Source organism: Cervus elaphus, chromosome 20, assembly GCF_910594005.1.
Source record: "Cervus elaphus chromosome 20, mCerEla1.1, whole genome shotgun sequence".
NCBI classification, from domain to species: domain Eukaryota; kingdom Metazoa; phylum Chordata; class Mammalia; order Artiodactyla; family Cervidae; genus Cervus; species Cervus elaphus.
Genome location: NC_057834.1, coordinates 134677829 through 134693203, shown reverse-complemented (window position 1 = coordinate 134693203; position 15375 = coordinate 134677829). Strand labels below are relative to the sequence as shown.

At 47.8% G+C, this 15375-nt stretch overlaps 1 non-coding gene across 1 annotated transcript; it reads left to right on the top strand.

Moving 5' to 3' along the window:
- The first annotated feature begins 5248 nt into the window (after positions 1–5248).
- Positions 5249–5322, top strand: TRNAG-UCC. The gene has a single exon. It is a non-coding gene; the product is annotated as a tRNA-Gly (tRNA).
- The last annotated feature ends 10053 nt before the right edge of the window (positions 5323–15375 follow it).

The window sequence follows — 15375 nt, the reverse complement described above, 5'->3', positions numbered from 1 at the left end:
AAATTGACAGTTATATCTTCGACAGTGTTGGCAAGCAACTAGCTAGTAACTACATTAAAGTCTCATATAAATAATGAAATAACACGAGCACTGGCCACCTGATGTGAAGAGCCAACTCATTAGAAAAGAACCTAATGCTGAGAAAGCTTGAGGGCAGGAGGAGAAGGAGGTGACAGAGTATAAGATGGTTGGATGACATCACCGACTCAGTGAATAAGAGTTTGAGCAAACTCTGGGAGATGGTGAGGGACAGGGAAGTCTGACATGCTGCAGTCCATGGGGTCGTAAAGAGTCAGACACGACTTAGCAACTGAACAACCATCTACTGTAGGTAAAGCACAGGAAGAATTTCATGGTGGTCATGGAAACGCATCTCTCAGATCTCCAACCATGGGGAGTGTAATTGACCAGAGCTGGCTCTGAAATCCATCATAGTGGTCACACTGAGGCCAGACTGCTCCCAGCCAGGCCAGGGCAGCAGGGCCACTAAGGCAGGTTACTATCTCCGGGGGTGTGTGGGGCTCCTCTGGGAGACAATGTTGGCCCTCGTACGCCCCTGGAACACACTGCAGTGGAGCACACCTCCCTTACGCCTTCCTCCCTTCCCACTCTCCTTCACGTGGGGTCCAACCATCATGCTCTCCACCTCTCCCACCTCCCTCCCAGTTCTTCTCATAGGACAGCACACCTCCCTTATGCCTTCCTTCCTTCCCGCTCTCCTTCACGTGGGGTCAAACCATCATGCTCTCCACCTCTCCCACCTCCCTCCCAGTTCTTCTCATAGGACAGCACACCTCCCTTATGCCTTCCTTCCTTCCCGCTCTCCTTCACGTGGGGTCAAACCATCATGCTCTCCACCTCTCCCACCTCCCTCCCAGTTCTTCTCATAGGACAGCACACCTCCCTTACGCCTTCCTCCCTTCCCACTCTCCTTCACGGAGGGTCAAACCATCATGTTCTCCACCTCTCCCATCTCCCTCCCAGCTCTTCTCATCGGACAGTGCCCTGGTGACTCTCCGGCCAGGTTAATTCTGTGTTGACATCCTCCTCTCAGAAGAAGCATATTAGCAAATGTTTACAAATGACCTCTGGTTTAACAGCTTCTAGAAAAAAAAGTCTAGCCTCCATCATATTCAAAGACCTCATTCAAGTTGTAATAAATAAATATCAAGATGAATTTTTTTTCTATTTAACTAGATGGCCCTAAGTAGACCTATTTCAAGGAGCCAAGCTTATATTGCTGGGTGAAGCACAAAATGATTCAGATGTTGCAGCAAAAAAATGAGCCCTGTGTACCAAGAATCTTAAAAATGATCATACTTTTGACCCAGGAAGTTCATTTTGGAGTCAACTCTTAAGCAATATAAACACTTGTAAGTAGGCACTAAAGATGTTCGGCATTGTTTCATTCATCTTAAAGAAAATAAGCAGACATTTAACTTCGTGTTGGCGATAAAATGGGACCTGACTCTAGAATGGTGTTTGTTTCAGCAGTGGTGGAGACAGTTTGCTTCAATCTCCTGTCAAGAAAGAACATTCCCTCAAGCCCGAGGATGCAGTGAGTGGGCAGCCTCCAACTGTTCACACCTCAAGGTCAACTGCAGGTTTGAAGCTGAGACCAGGCCCTTCCCTGGCTCTGGGGCCTGGGCACGTTTGCCTATGAAGAGCTCCCCTAGCTGGCCGTCTTTGCTCTGGGGTCCCTTCTGGGTCGCCCAAGACTTTCTCAGGTCTGCATTGCCCATGAAGCCCCTCCCTGCCCAATCCAGCTTCCTCCCCATTCTCTTTCATAAGCGTCAGACCCCCATCACCGTGCAGATGCTTTTCTTCCTCAGTCGTGCCTCCCCCTGCTCTGTCCTCCACTGGACGTTTCTAACGGGTGACTTTGGTTCGAGGACTCTCCATTGGCTGGCTTGATCTCAGGTGGGATTGTGCTGCAGCCTCAGACTCTTCCTGCCCACCCCTCTGTGCTTCTCTCTCTCCACCACAGGTGGCAGGCCTGCGGAAACCTAAGGCTCTCCCCACACCTCCTGTTCATCCCACTCCATCCGCATGGTGCCTCCTCTGCAAACTCTCTCGCACGTCCAATCCCATCTTGGCATCCGCTCCTCAAAGGGCCTGAGCTAGCAAACCGTCCTTCCGAACAATTTGACTGGGGGGAGGCTTTCACTTCCCTTCTCTGCACGTCAGGGCTCTACGGGGCTTCCAGTTTCCCAAGGGGATGGTGTGTTGCTGGGGCTCCATGAAGTAATATACCAGCAACAGCTGCCTCCAGCAGTCTGTGAACTCTGCATCCAGACATCAGCAGGTAAAGGAGGAGCCACCGTCTCAAGAGTGGGCGGGGGTTCCAGCTGCCCAGTGGTCCCCCAGCCACGTATCTCCTGGTGACATATGAAGACGCCCAGGGAGCAAGCGGTGGACAGTGGTGGTCTCGGGAAAGCAAGACAGGACTTGCCAGGTGGCTGCAAGTGTGCCTCGGGCTGCCATCCTCTGGCTCGAAGCAACTTCAGATGCCATCTTGGCTTCGAGAAAAGCCTGCATTCTTCCAGGGCTGCCTCAGGCAGTGACTGAGCACCGCAAGTATGAGGACCAGGACGTTTCTGCCTGGTGTGGTGATGCCTGCCGCTCGGCGGCTGAGACCTGCTTGTAGCTGCATCATGGTCTGAAGGGTCACCCTGCCCAATCCCATGTCTTCCCTCTCTCATTTTTCAGGGGTGTTAATTCCCAGTAACCCTCTTGTATTAGTGACTGCGCCAGCAGCTGCTTCTTGGAGCATCCAACCGGCACATTAAATAAAATAAATGAAAGACTGGATGAATAGCTGCCTGGATTAAATTAGCATGCCAAAGACAACACACCGAATAGTAACAGCATTTGTCTTTGAGAGATTCTTTAGAGGCAGTAAGATATTTGCCAAATTTTTCCTGATGGAGAAAACAAACAGCAAACTTTGTTTTTAAATAATAATAACTAACATTTATTGGCCTGCTATGTATCAGGCACCCAGGCCAATGCAACGCCAGCCCGGGAAAGCAGGTGGCCCCGCATGGTGGCCGCAGAACACGGCCATGCCACCCTGGCTCTTGGGAACTTGCGACGGGCTGCTGAAGGCCGAGCCGGCGTCCACCGTCTGCGTGGGACCAGGGCTGAGTGCACAGGCCCTGCCCTCAGGGAGCTTGTTCTCCACTGGGGTGGGGGTAGGGGGCAGCAGCCCTACAGGGACACACGGAAAGCACCATTCCTGGCTGTGAAGAGGGACAGTGACCGACTCGGGGGAGGAGCAGACAGGCAGCCCTGATGTGGGGGAGGGTGGATGGAGAACGGCACCTGTGACCCGTGCAGGGGAGCAGCAGGGGGTGAGGTGGGCCTTGACGGCGGTTGGTCCTATTCTGTCCGTGGCGGGAAACACTATGAACTTTGTGCAGCAAGACAGTGCTTGTGGGGAGCCCACTGCAGGCCTGGGGGAGCAGCGGCCACCCCCTCTAGGGGCCAGGGGCTTCCATTCAGTGGATGTGGCCGGGGCAGGGTTCAGATCTGGGGGGCGGGGATATGAAGGAGGGATGTCTAGGGCATCAGTGACTGGGGGGGAGAGACTGGATGGGAGTAGGTGGTAGGGGTGGAGGTGGGGAGTGAATCTCTGAGGAAAAGAGGAGAGGGGAAGGAGGCAAAAGGAAAAAGCAGTGGGATTCAGGAACCGTAGGCATGGGGTCAGCTATGTCTGAGTCTTTGCCACCTCATGGACTGTATAGCCTGCCAGGCTCCTCTGTCCATGCGATTCTCCAGGCAAGAATAACTGGAGTGGGTTGCCATTTCCTCCTCCAGGGGATCTTCCCACAGAATGAACCCACGTCTCCTCCATTGGCAGGTGGGTTCTTTACCACTGAGCCACCTGGGAAGCCGTTCAGGGGCCAGGCCACCCTTCAAACAAGGGGAGAGCATTCTAGGATGATTTATGCTCTGTCCTAATAGGATGAGACCCTGCTAACAGGAAGAAGGTATAACGTTGAGCTGCAGTCTGTTTATTTACAGAGTCATAACACACAGCTTGACTCTCTTCATTCTTCATATCTCATGATGTAAATCTCAGCCTGTGGACTGGAATCCAGGAGGCACTGGCCTCCCACCCAAAACACCTCTCCTGTTCTCCCTGGGCAGAGTTCAAAGAGGTGTTCTTTCCTCAATTCCTAGATCTCAGATAAAAAGGATTGAATATCAGCCTTGCTCTCCCTGCAGCGTGTTCAAGGCTCCTCACAGACCTAGAGAAGACAAACGTCCAGGAGGAAGAGTTCATCATGTTGTCAATGAAAATGGAGTCAACCCTGCACGACCCTAATACCTCAAGTGCATCAGTGGCAGAAGGTGGAGCAAAGCCTGTGACACCCGAGTGACAGCGTGGCTCTCACTACCTCCTGTGCGTCTCCTCTGAGGGACACACCAGTGGTCTAATTTGGGGTCTTCTTTCCAAGGGTTACCCCCCCTTCCCCCCAACACCCCCGGAGTTCTGGTCGTTTCACTCCATAAGCCTTTCCTCCCCACGTTCTGTTCCTTAGGGCTGCTGGTTGCGGCCAGCAGCACCTTTGGGCACTGGTGCTCATCATTTTGAGTCCTGGATCCCATTTCACTTTGTCTCATGTCAATGGATGCTTGATCTGCATGGGGGTTCAGCGGCAGGCGCTCAATAGCACAGAAACCCTGGTGACCCCAGATCGTTGGTACCAACTACCTAAGTGGCAGTTCAGTTCAGTCGCTCAGTCGTGTCCGACTCTTTGCGACCCCATGGACTGCAGCACACCAGGCCTCCCTGTCCATCACTAACTCCTGGAGCTTACTCAAACTCAGGTCCATCGAGTCGGTGATGCCATCCAACCATCTCACCCTCTGTCGTCCCCTTCTCCTCCTGCCTTCAATGTTTCCTAAGTGGCAGGGCTCAGTGCAAAATGAATACACAGGACTTCTTGTTCCAAAATTGTTAAGCATTTCAGGAGGGCAAGCACACAGTGTTAAACCAGTGCCGGCCCTTCTGAGCTTGGGGCCTGGTGCACCTGTGGGGTCACCAGGCCATGCAGCTGGGTCTGCGAGTCGAGTCCTTCAGCAGAGTAAGAAAGCAATAAGTAAGACAAGACAGACCAAGATCAAGGCAGATAAAGTCCCCGTGCTTGAGGAAAGGAATAGGCAAGATCAGCTTCAGCTCTGTGTCCTGACTTCAGCTTCTTGGGAAGACCACTTCTGTCAAATTGAAATCCTAGGGACTTCCTTGGTGGGTCCAGTGGTTAAGACCCTGCACTTCCAATGCAGTGGGCATGGGTTCAATCCCTAGTCAGGGAACTAAGATCCTGCGTGCCGTGTGGCAAGGCCAAAAAAACAAAAAGGAATTTCTAGGCTCTAATTACAGCATTTATTTCTGGCATTAGTATTTATGTGCACATGCCCTTTTCAGCAGGGGAGAGAGAAGAGGGGATGAATCCTAGGTGGGAATGTTAGTGCCAGAGTTTTTATGTTTATTTCACGATTGAAGCAACTTAGCAGCAGCAGCAGCAGGTCTCTGATCCAGAGCTGACCAGCTGGTGAAATGAATTTGCATTCAGAGATTGGCCCTTCCACCAGCTGCCTTAGTGAAGGCACCAGTAGGGAGAGAAGTGAACTGTTTCAAACTGTTGGTGCTAATCCAGCCCAGGATTAAAATCTATTAAACATCTCGCACTGTGTAATAGAAAATCTGGGCTGCATCTGAGTCCTTCACTCTGAAATGCCTGAACACGCGGAGCTGCTTTTCTGTACTGATCCTAACAGTTCTTGCTTCCCAAAAAGCAAATCTATTCTCCCAAAAGGGGCTTAGACTTTGGACAGAAAGAGTCAGAGATGGAGTGGTACCCAAGTTCGTGGCTTCTCCCGAAGCCGCCGGCTCCTGGTGCAGTGTTCCCTGCTGCCCACCTCCTCACTTTGCTGTGACAGGCATCTGCTGATGGGCGGGCACTTCCAAGGCACTGCCCACTCGGAAATGTCTACCTGGGCAGCCGCATGGCAGAAATGGACCTGGCAAAGCCGTGCACGAGGCTGGTCCTCAAGTAGGATGCTTGCACCCGAAGGTGCCGCTTGCATCTGGTTTCATCCGTCGGCCATGAAACCCAGGTTCAAGGGAGAGAGAGGAAGCTGGTTGTAATCAAGCATCGCACAATCCTTTGACCATGGTGAGGGCTTGGTGGGGGGTGCAGGCTGTGAAATGTGGATAATGCGATATACCAGCCCAAGAGACACCGAGGCTAGGAGGGCTGGGGGCCTCAGGAGGCAGGTCAATGCAGCTCCATCTCACGTGCATCCTTCCTCCACATAAAACACGATCGTCCTGTGATGGGTACCCTCCTTAGGAATGGGGACGGTTTGCAGTTATGAATTGATTTCGGCTCTCCAGGGAATGTTTTTAAAGGGTTATTTGAAATATCAATGAAATACTTTTCAAAAACCTTCATGAGATCTCAGCAATGACTCTCCCAGTTGTGATGATATGTCCACTCATTAAAAATGCTCATGAAAGGATGTTTTTGTAATGATTTGCCATGATCTGAATCACATTCTCTCTTCTGCACTTTGATTCAAATGCTTAGGTGGTAGTGTCATGGGAATCAGACTCTAATCCGGCTCATAGACAAGATGGGGGCTTCGTTTGCTGTGTCCCTGTAGGCTCAGCCTCCCTGTCAAGGCCAGCATTCGTGGGGAAAGAATTCTTAATTCTCAGAAAGTGGCTGGAAAGATAAAAGTTCTATGTTAATGTAGAGAAAACTTATGCCTTCATAATCCTTTTTCATTTTACTGGAGAATCTGGTTAAATCAGCAGGACTGTCTGTGGGGCACATGAATTCACACCCCAGAAACTGAGGCTGAACTTGGCTTGAAAGGAAGCCTTTATCAAAAATGGTCAGGACCTTCCAAAATTTCAATCCCCAATTCCAAGCTCTCAATTTCAGGCCAGTTTCAGGTCAATTTGATGAAAGGATTATAAGACAAGACCCATATGAAACATTAGCCAGATTGGGTAGTAAACTGGGATGATAAGAGGGAATAAAAAACTAATCGGAGGTAGCAAAGAGGAGGGTTTGGGCACTTCTAGAAAAGGGAGTTGGTCCAGGGGTCAAAACCCCTGAATCTTGTCCTCTCTGCCACTTTCCTAAACCAATCGCCTAACGACCAAAGGCTGGGTGTTTCTTTCACTCATGTCTGAAAGAGCAACAGGAACCCCATCTCATCTGGCTCACTTCACAGGGTTCTTAAAAGATGCAAGTAAAAACATAGGATTTGAAACTGATTTTAAAAAAGAACAAAATAATTACCAGTATGCTTGGGGACAAGATGGGGAACAATTCTATAACAGGATTAGGAGGGCAGGGAGGGCTGACTACCCAGGGAGACAGGCAGGAGGCTGGGCCCCGGTGGGGAGGACGTCCCAGGCCGGCCAGGAGCACAGAGCTGGCAGGGTGATGGAGGGGAGGAGGCGGCCCTGTTCCCCGTGGAGTCCCAATGTCCCTGGGATGGCTGGCTCCGAGGGCTGCGGGATGGGCCCAGGATGGTGGCAGCATAGATTCAGGGGAGAGAGAGAAGGAGGAGGAAGCAGGGTCAGGAATTCACCGAGAGCTGTGGCTCTCCCTGACCCGGAAGAGGATCAGACCCAGAAGCAACAGGTGGGGACAATAGTAACATCTGAGTTGATTCGCCCAGATGCTGGTAAGGGCACCACTCAGGGCTGAATGCCAGTGCAGACGCTCTTTAAATCTATATGGATGTCCTGGCAGAGAGGACCGACCCCCACCCTGCCCCCTGGGGCCCGGGAGCAGACACTGTGGAAGACGGCTGGGCAGTTTTCCCCAAAGTGAAACATAGTCTCAGCACAAAATCCAGCAACTGTGCCCCAAGATATTTACCGGAATGAGGAGAAAATTTACCCCTCATGAAAACTTGCCCAAGGACGTTTGTTTGCTTAGTCGCTCAGTCGTGTCCAGCTCCGATGCCCCATGGACTGTAGCCCGCCAGGCTCCTCTGTCCGTGGGATTCTCCAGGCAAGAGTACTGGGGTGGGTAGCCGTTCCCTTCTCCAGGGGATCTTCCCCACCCAGGGATCGAACCCAGGGCTTCTGCATTGCATGGATATTTATAGTAGCTCCACTCATAATTGCCTGATTTGGATAGCAGCTCATCAATCCTTCAATAGATGAATGGATAAACAAACTGGTACCTCGAGACAATAGAAATCCAGTGAAAAATAAATGAGCTACTGAGCCATGGAAAGACATGGAGGAGACAAATTCATGTTGCTAAACGGTATAAGTCAGTTTTTAAAGTCTCCATACTGTATGATTCCAATTATAAGACATTCTGGAAAAGGCAAGACTACAGATGCAGTAAGAAGCTCAGGGGTTGCCAGGGGTGGAGAGCACAGAGGATTTTTAGAGCGGTGAAATGATTCTTGATGACACGGTCATGCTGGACACGTGATATTATCTGTTTGGCAAAACGCACAGAATGCACAATACCAGGAGTGAGCCCTAAGGTAAACTGTGGGCTTAATTCAGTTACTAACCATACTGGACCAGTATCTGTTCATCAACTGTAACAAACGTACCTCACTAGTGCAAGGTGTTGGACTTTCCTGGTGGCTCAGTCAGTAAAGAATCCACCTGCAATGAGGGAGACCTGGGTTCGATCCCTGGGTCAGGAACATGCCCTAGAGGAGAGCATGGCAACCCACTCCAGTATTCTTGCCTGGAGAATCCCATGGACAGAGGAGCCTGGTGGGTTGCAGTCCATAGCGTCGCAAAGTGTCAGACACGACTGAGCGACTCACCATACAAGCACATGGTTCAAGGTGTTAATAATAGGGGAAATTCTGTGTGTGGGGGGTGGTGGGGTGAGGGTTTTATGGGAACTCTGTATTTTTTGCTCAATTTTCTATTAACCTAAAACCTGTCTGAAAAATAAAGTACACTGATTTAAACATTTCAATCTCATCTCAGTAGTGATCATGGAGAAAATTAGAATATTGGTGAATTTCTTTATACTTGTTTTGTTTTTTTCTTCCAGTTCTGTGGCTTGATTTCATCTGGAGGGTAAGGGGGCCACCATGATTGTTTGTTCGTGTTCAGGTCCCCCAAAGGTTAATGAACACGTCCATCTCCAGTACAGGGGAAGCAAAATGGTCTTTCTTTGCTTAGAGCAACAATGAGCGTGATGTGGGGCTCCAGCAAGAGCTTTTCTGCAGTTTGACACATTGTCACCAGAGTATAATCATGGCGGGTGCATTGCTCCCTCTGAGTAATGAAAGCCTCTGTTCTCCAACAGCCTGGAGGGGCAAGGATGTGAAGGTGATGGGAAGAGTCACCTAGCCCATGACATCACCAAGGATCCTAGCCCATGACATCACCAAGGATCCTAGCCCATGACATCACCAAGTTTCCATCTCGCTCAATGAGAAGAGCTACTGGCATAGAATTACCTTCATTATATATTGAGTCCAAGGGGGCCAAGCCCCAGTGAGCCATTCTGTGCATCCCACCTCTCTCACAGGGACCATCTTTATCCCCGTGAGGAAACATTTAATGGGAACCTCAACAGTAATCACCATAAGGCGGCCCCCAGGGACATCCTTCCTTGGTGGTCCAGCGGCTAAGACTCTGCCCTTCCAATGCAGGGGGCCTGGGTTTGACCCTTGGTCAGGGATCTAGCTCCTATATGGTGCAACTAAGACCTGGTGCAGCCAAATAAATAAATATTAAAAAAAAATAAATAAGGCAGTCCCCAGATACCAGGACCCAGAACCACAAGTGAGGGGAGGTTTTCTCCTTGGAGAAGACAAGCAAGGTGATGGAAAGAACACCAGTCTTCTGCATTCTCCACTTTTGAGTATCCTGAATCTGCCTGCCCCTTCCCTTTAAAAAAATGTAGTAAAATAAACATAGCATAAAATTTACCATCCTAAAACCATTTGTAAGTGTATTAAAATACAGGGAAATTAAGTCCCTTCATGTTGCTCTGTCAGCAACTCCCTCATCCATCACAGAACCCTTTTCATCTAGAAAAATGGAAACTGTCCCCTTGAAATGCTAAGTCCCCATTCCCTCCACCCCAGCCCCTGGCTTCTTTCTCTAGGAGCTTGTCTACTTTAAATACCTCACTTATAGGAATCTTACAGTATTTGTCCTATTTCACTTAGCATGATGTCCCCCAGGCTCATCCAGGTTGTAGCATGCCAGAATTTGCTTCCTTTGGAAGCTGAGAAAAGTCCATTGTGTGTATATACCACCATTTGTTTACCCATTCATCCACTAATGGACCTTCCACTTTGGGGCTATTGTGAATTACGCTGCTATGAACATGGGCGTATCAATAAAAATACCTCTAAGTTCCTACTTTCCATTCTTTTGAATATATATCCAGAAGCAAAATTGTTGGATCCTGTGGTAGCTCTCTATTTAGTTTTCTGAGAAATCTCCATCCTGTCTTCCACAGTGGCTACAACATTTTACATTTCCACCAACAGTGCACAAAGGTTCCAATTTCTCCACATCTTTGTTAACACTTGTAATATTCTGGGATTGGTTTTTTTGATAGTAGCCACCCTGATGGGTATGAGGTGATATCTAGCTGTAGTTTTGATTTGCATTTGATGCTGGGAGGGATTGGGGGCAGGAGGAGAAGGGGACAACAGAGGATGAGATGGCTGGTTGGCATCACCGACTCGATGGACAGGAGTTTGAGTAAACTCCAGGAGTTGGTGATGGACAGGGAGGCCTGGCGTGCTGGGATTCATGGTGTCGCAGAGTTGGACACGACTGAACGACTGAACTGAACTGAATGGTTAGTGATTCTCCCTAATTCTCCAAGCCAAGTTTCAACAATATGTGAACCGTGAACTTCCAGATGTTCAAGCTGGTTTTAGAAAAGGCAGAGGAATCAGAGACCAATTGCCAACATATGTTAGATCATTAAAAAAGCAAGAGAGTTTCAGAAAAACATCTATTTCTGCTTTATTGACTATGCCAAAGCCTTTGACTATGTGGATTACAAGAAACTGTGGAAAATTCTCAAAGAGACGGGAATACCAGACCACCTGAGAAACCTGTATGCAGGTCAGGAAGCAACAGTTAGCACTGGACATGGGACAACAGACTGGTTCCAAATAGGAAAAGGAGTACATCAAGGCTGTATATTGTCACCCTGCTTATTTAACTTATATGCAGAGTACATCATGAGAAACGCTGGGCTGGAAGAAGCACAAGCTGGAATCAAGATTGCCGGGAGAAATATCAGTAACCCCAGATATGCAGATGACACCACCCTTGTGGCAGAAAGTGAAGAAGAACTAAAGAGCCTCTTGATGAAAGTGAAAGAGGAGAGTGAAAAAGTTGGCTTAAAGCTCAACATTCAGAAAACAAAGATCATGGCATCCGGTCCGATCACTTCTTGGCAAATAGATGGAGAAACAGTGGAAACCATGGCAGACTTTATTTTGGGGGGCTCCAAAATCACTACAGATGGTGATTGCAGCCATGAAATTAAAAGACCCTTACTCCTTGGAAGGAAAGTTATGACCAACCTAGATAGCATATTAAAAAGCAGTGACATTACTTTGCCAACAAAGGTCTATCTAGTCAAAGCTATGGTTTTTCCAGTAGTCATGTATGGATGTGAGAGTTGAACTATAAAGAAAGCTGAACACTGAAGAATTGATGCTTTTGAAGTGTGTTGTTGGAGAAGACTCTTGAGAGTCCCTTGGACTGCAAGGAGATCCAACAAGTCCATCCTAAGGGAAATCAGTCCTGAATATTCATTGAAAGGACTGATGTTGAAGCTGAAACTCCAATAATTTGGCCACCTGATGCAAAGAGTTAACTCATTTGAAAAGCACCTGATGCTTGGAAAGATTGAAAGCAGGAGAAGAAGGGGATGACAGAGGATGAGATGGTTGGATGGCATCACCGACTCAATGGACATGAGTTTGAGTAAACTCTTGGAGTTGGTGATGGACAAGGAGGCCTGGTGTGCTGCAGTCCATGGGGTCGCAAAGAGAAGGACATGACTGAGTGACTGAACTGAACTGAGTGGTTAGTTATGTTGAGTTCATCTTTCCATGTGCTTATTGGCAGTCTGTATTCCTTCTTTGAACCTCCCTTATTTTTGAAAGGAGGAGCTGGTGGGACCTTGAAGGGTCATCACTGGGCTTCCTCTCCTCTTCCCTGTGTGTCTCCTTGTCTCTGCATCAGGCTTTCTCTGGGCCCTGGGGTCTTGGTCCTCAGCTTCGTACCCCCTGCTTACCTCTCTGATTTCCAAAAGATGGAAGGAAGCTATACTTTATCTAGTGACTCTGCTCCACATCACTTTTCAGCTTAGCTTTCTCTCTCTTCTTTCTGCTTCTGCTTTTCAGCCAGAGGTGCTCTGAGCCCATGAGGCTGGAAGAAACACTTTCCGCAGCTTCTTGAATGAGTCATCTCAGCTTGTCCACATAGCATCTTCACTCAAAACCTTCTCCTGCCTCATCCTCCATCCTGAGCTCCTTTCTCATCCCCAGACCAGCAGTATGAGGCAAACCACAGAAGACCTAGCTCATTTTCCTCTCATTGATGTCAGTTAGGAAGGGGGAACCTAAGAAATGTGGCCTTTCCCTCTTTTCACCAGGTACTCTTATTTCTGCATTTTCCTTCTCAGACTGTCTATCAACTAGCCATTCCCCTGATGCAGGACATATCCAAGTTCAAATGTGTTTAATACTCAGCTCTGGGTTTACTGCTTCAAGAGTTATCTAAATCCAAATGCGGCATTCTTGTTCTTCTGGAATTCAACAGTTACATTTACAGCTACTTTGCATGCCCAGGAAATTTCTCCTAAACACCTAGAAACATCTCTCACAGACAAGGCATAATTTGTTGTTCAGTCACCCAGCCATGTCCGATTCTTTGCAACCCCATGGGCTTATCTTCACTTAGAAAACAATCAATGGGACCAATAAAGATGAAAATACATCATAAGGAACTTTCCTGGTGGTGTAGTGGACAGGAATCCCCCTGACAATGCAGGAGACACGGGTTCAATCCCTGGTCTGAGAAGATTCCTCATGCCGGAGGGCAACCAAGCCCATGAGCTACAACTACTGAGCCTGCGGGCTCTAGAGCCAGTGTGTTCTACAACAGAGAAGCCACACAATGAGAATCCCGAGTGCTATAATGAAGAGTGGCCTCCACTCACTGCAATGTGGCAGTGCATTGCATGCAGCAGCTAAGACCCAGGACACCCATCAATAAATAAGTAAATAAAAACCATGAATTTGAAGTGTCTGGCATGTTTGTCGCACCTTGATAAATACTTTTCATGCCAGTAGGATTTAATTTGATAACTACAAATAATCCCTAAAATTGAATAACATGCTCCAGTTTAATGGGCTTTCTCATGCTTTACCTTACTCAATCTCCATAGCAACCACATGAGACAGTCATTGGGCCACTAGGAAGGATGCCAACTGCAAGTCATCTTTAGCCTCGAGATATTTCTGTGCCAAGCAGTGGCTATCAGTAAGACTTTAAGCTCTTCAAGCTGTATTCTCTCTTTTTCCAGAGATCGTGAATGGTGTAGACTGAGGGAATTTTCCAATTTACTCATGGCCAAAGGCATCCATCTCTTCATATGGTTATCTTCCAATTGTCTATCCCCTGCTTGCTGTGACTCAGCTGGTAAAGAATCTGCCTGCAATGTGGGAGACCTGGGTTTGATCCTTGGGCTGGGAAGATTCCCTGGAGAAGGGAAAGGCTACTCACTCCAGTATTCTGGCCTGGAGAATTCCACGGACTGTAGACTCCATGGGGTCGCAGAGTCGGACATGACTGAGTGACTTTCACTTTCACAGATCTGGGTTTTTTTATTTTTTGTGTGTGGAGGTGGTTTTTGCTACTCCTTTCTGCTCCTTCTTCTCCTTCTCTTCAGCAGTAATAATTTCTACTAGAAGTTCCCTTTTTCTATCCATTTATATCATCTCTGAAAGACATGGAGGAGAACTTAGTTAACTGACCTATAGTGCAAATTTAGGCAGCCTATCTTTTCTGGAGAGAGAGAACAGAAATCAAACAGAACAAAAATCTGTTTGATCACATAGCATTCATTCACTGCTGAGATTCCTAGAGGAATATTTTCTGACAAATAGTCAACTCTCACATAATATTCATGGCAGTTTACTCCAGGAACCTCATGGATACCAAAATCCACAGATGTTCAAGTCCCTTTTATAAAACATCATAGTATTTGCGTATAACCCATGTGTATTACCCCCCCAACACTTTAATCATCTCTAGATTACTCATAATGTCTGATACAATGTAAATACTATGGAAATATGATTTCCAAATATGATTGCTAGCATATGATAAATTCAAGTGTTGCCTTTTGGAACTTTCTGGAATTAAAAAGATTTTTTTTTTTTAAATTTTCAGTGAAACCACAGATGTAGAACCTATGGTTATAGAGTCATGACCATATGAAGAAGATAAATCTTTACATCAAGAGTCCACAATAGATACAGATGCTACTGTACCTTTAACCAAAATATAAGATGTTTTGGTCAAGCTGCTTCTCTGAAAGGAAAGATTGGAAGTGGATGAAATTTCCAATCCTGCAGTAAGCACAGGACAGGCTAGGGTCAGGATGAAAATGCTCAGCCTTGCTTCTGCAGAAAGAAATCTGTAGGCACTTGGAAACCCTGCAGAACTCTTTGGAGGTTTTCTGACCTCAGATGAACCGCACATGGATGTTAGGCATAGAATCCTTTCTTTGCCAGAACAGATAAGGGAATGATGAAATGTTCATCAGAGGTGACCTCACAGCCTTGTGGACAAAGGAAATGACGTAATGGGGATTCAACTCAAATAGCTTTGGAACATTCTGGAATCCTTTGACAGAATGGAAACCTCAACTAGAAAAGTGAACTCGGGGAAGCTCTGAGTCTATGGTTTTACAGATACCTTAACACTCATGGTTTTCAGCCCTTTATCTCCAAAACCAAACACTGACACCGAATGTCAGGGACTATTTCACAGTTTCAGTTTCTTTTTCAAGACCAACATCAGCAGCTCACCTCTGAGCAGGTGAGTGCCACTGCTGGCCCCTGAACAGACAGAGGTGAGAGGTTGCACAGGTTTGTGTGTGGCTCCACTTTGTTGTTGCTTTTCATGGTTTTTTAAGGCAATCAAGCACAGAAAGAATACACTGTGAGATGCTTTCCCCAAACCTTATGTAGTGCACAGCTGGGTGGGTTTTTCTGACTCACCTTGTCCTTCCTCCAGCAGATTCCGATCCCTTGATCCTGGCTTTCTGTAGGCTCCACATGGTCAGCCCTCTCAGCTCAGGAAGG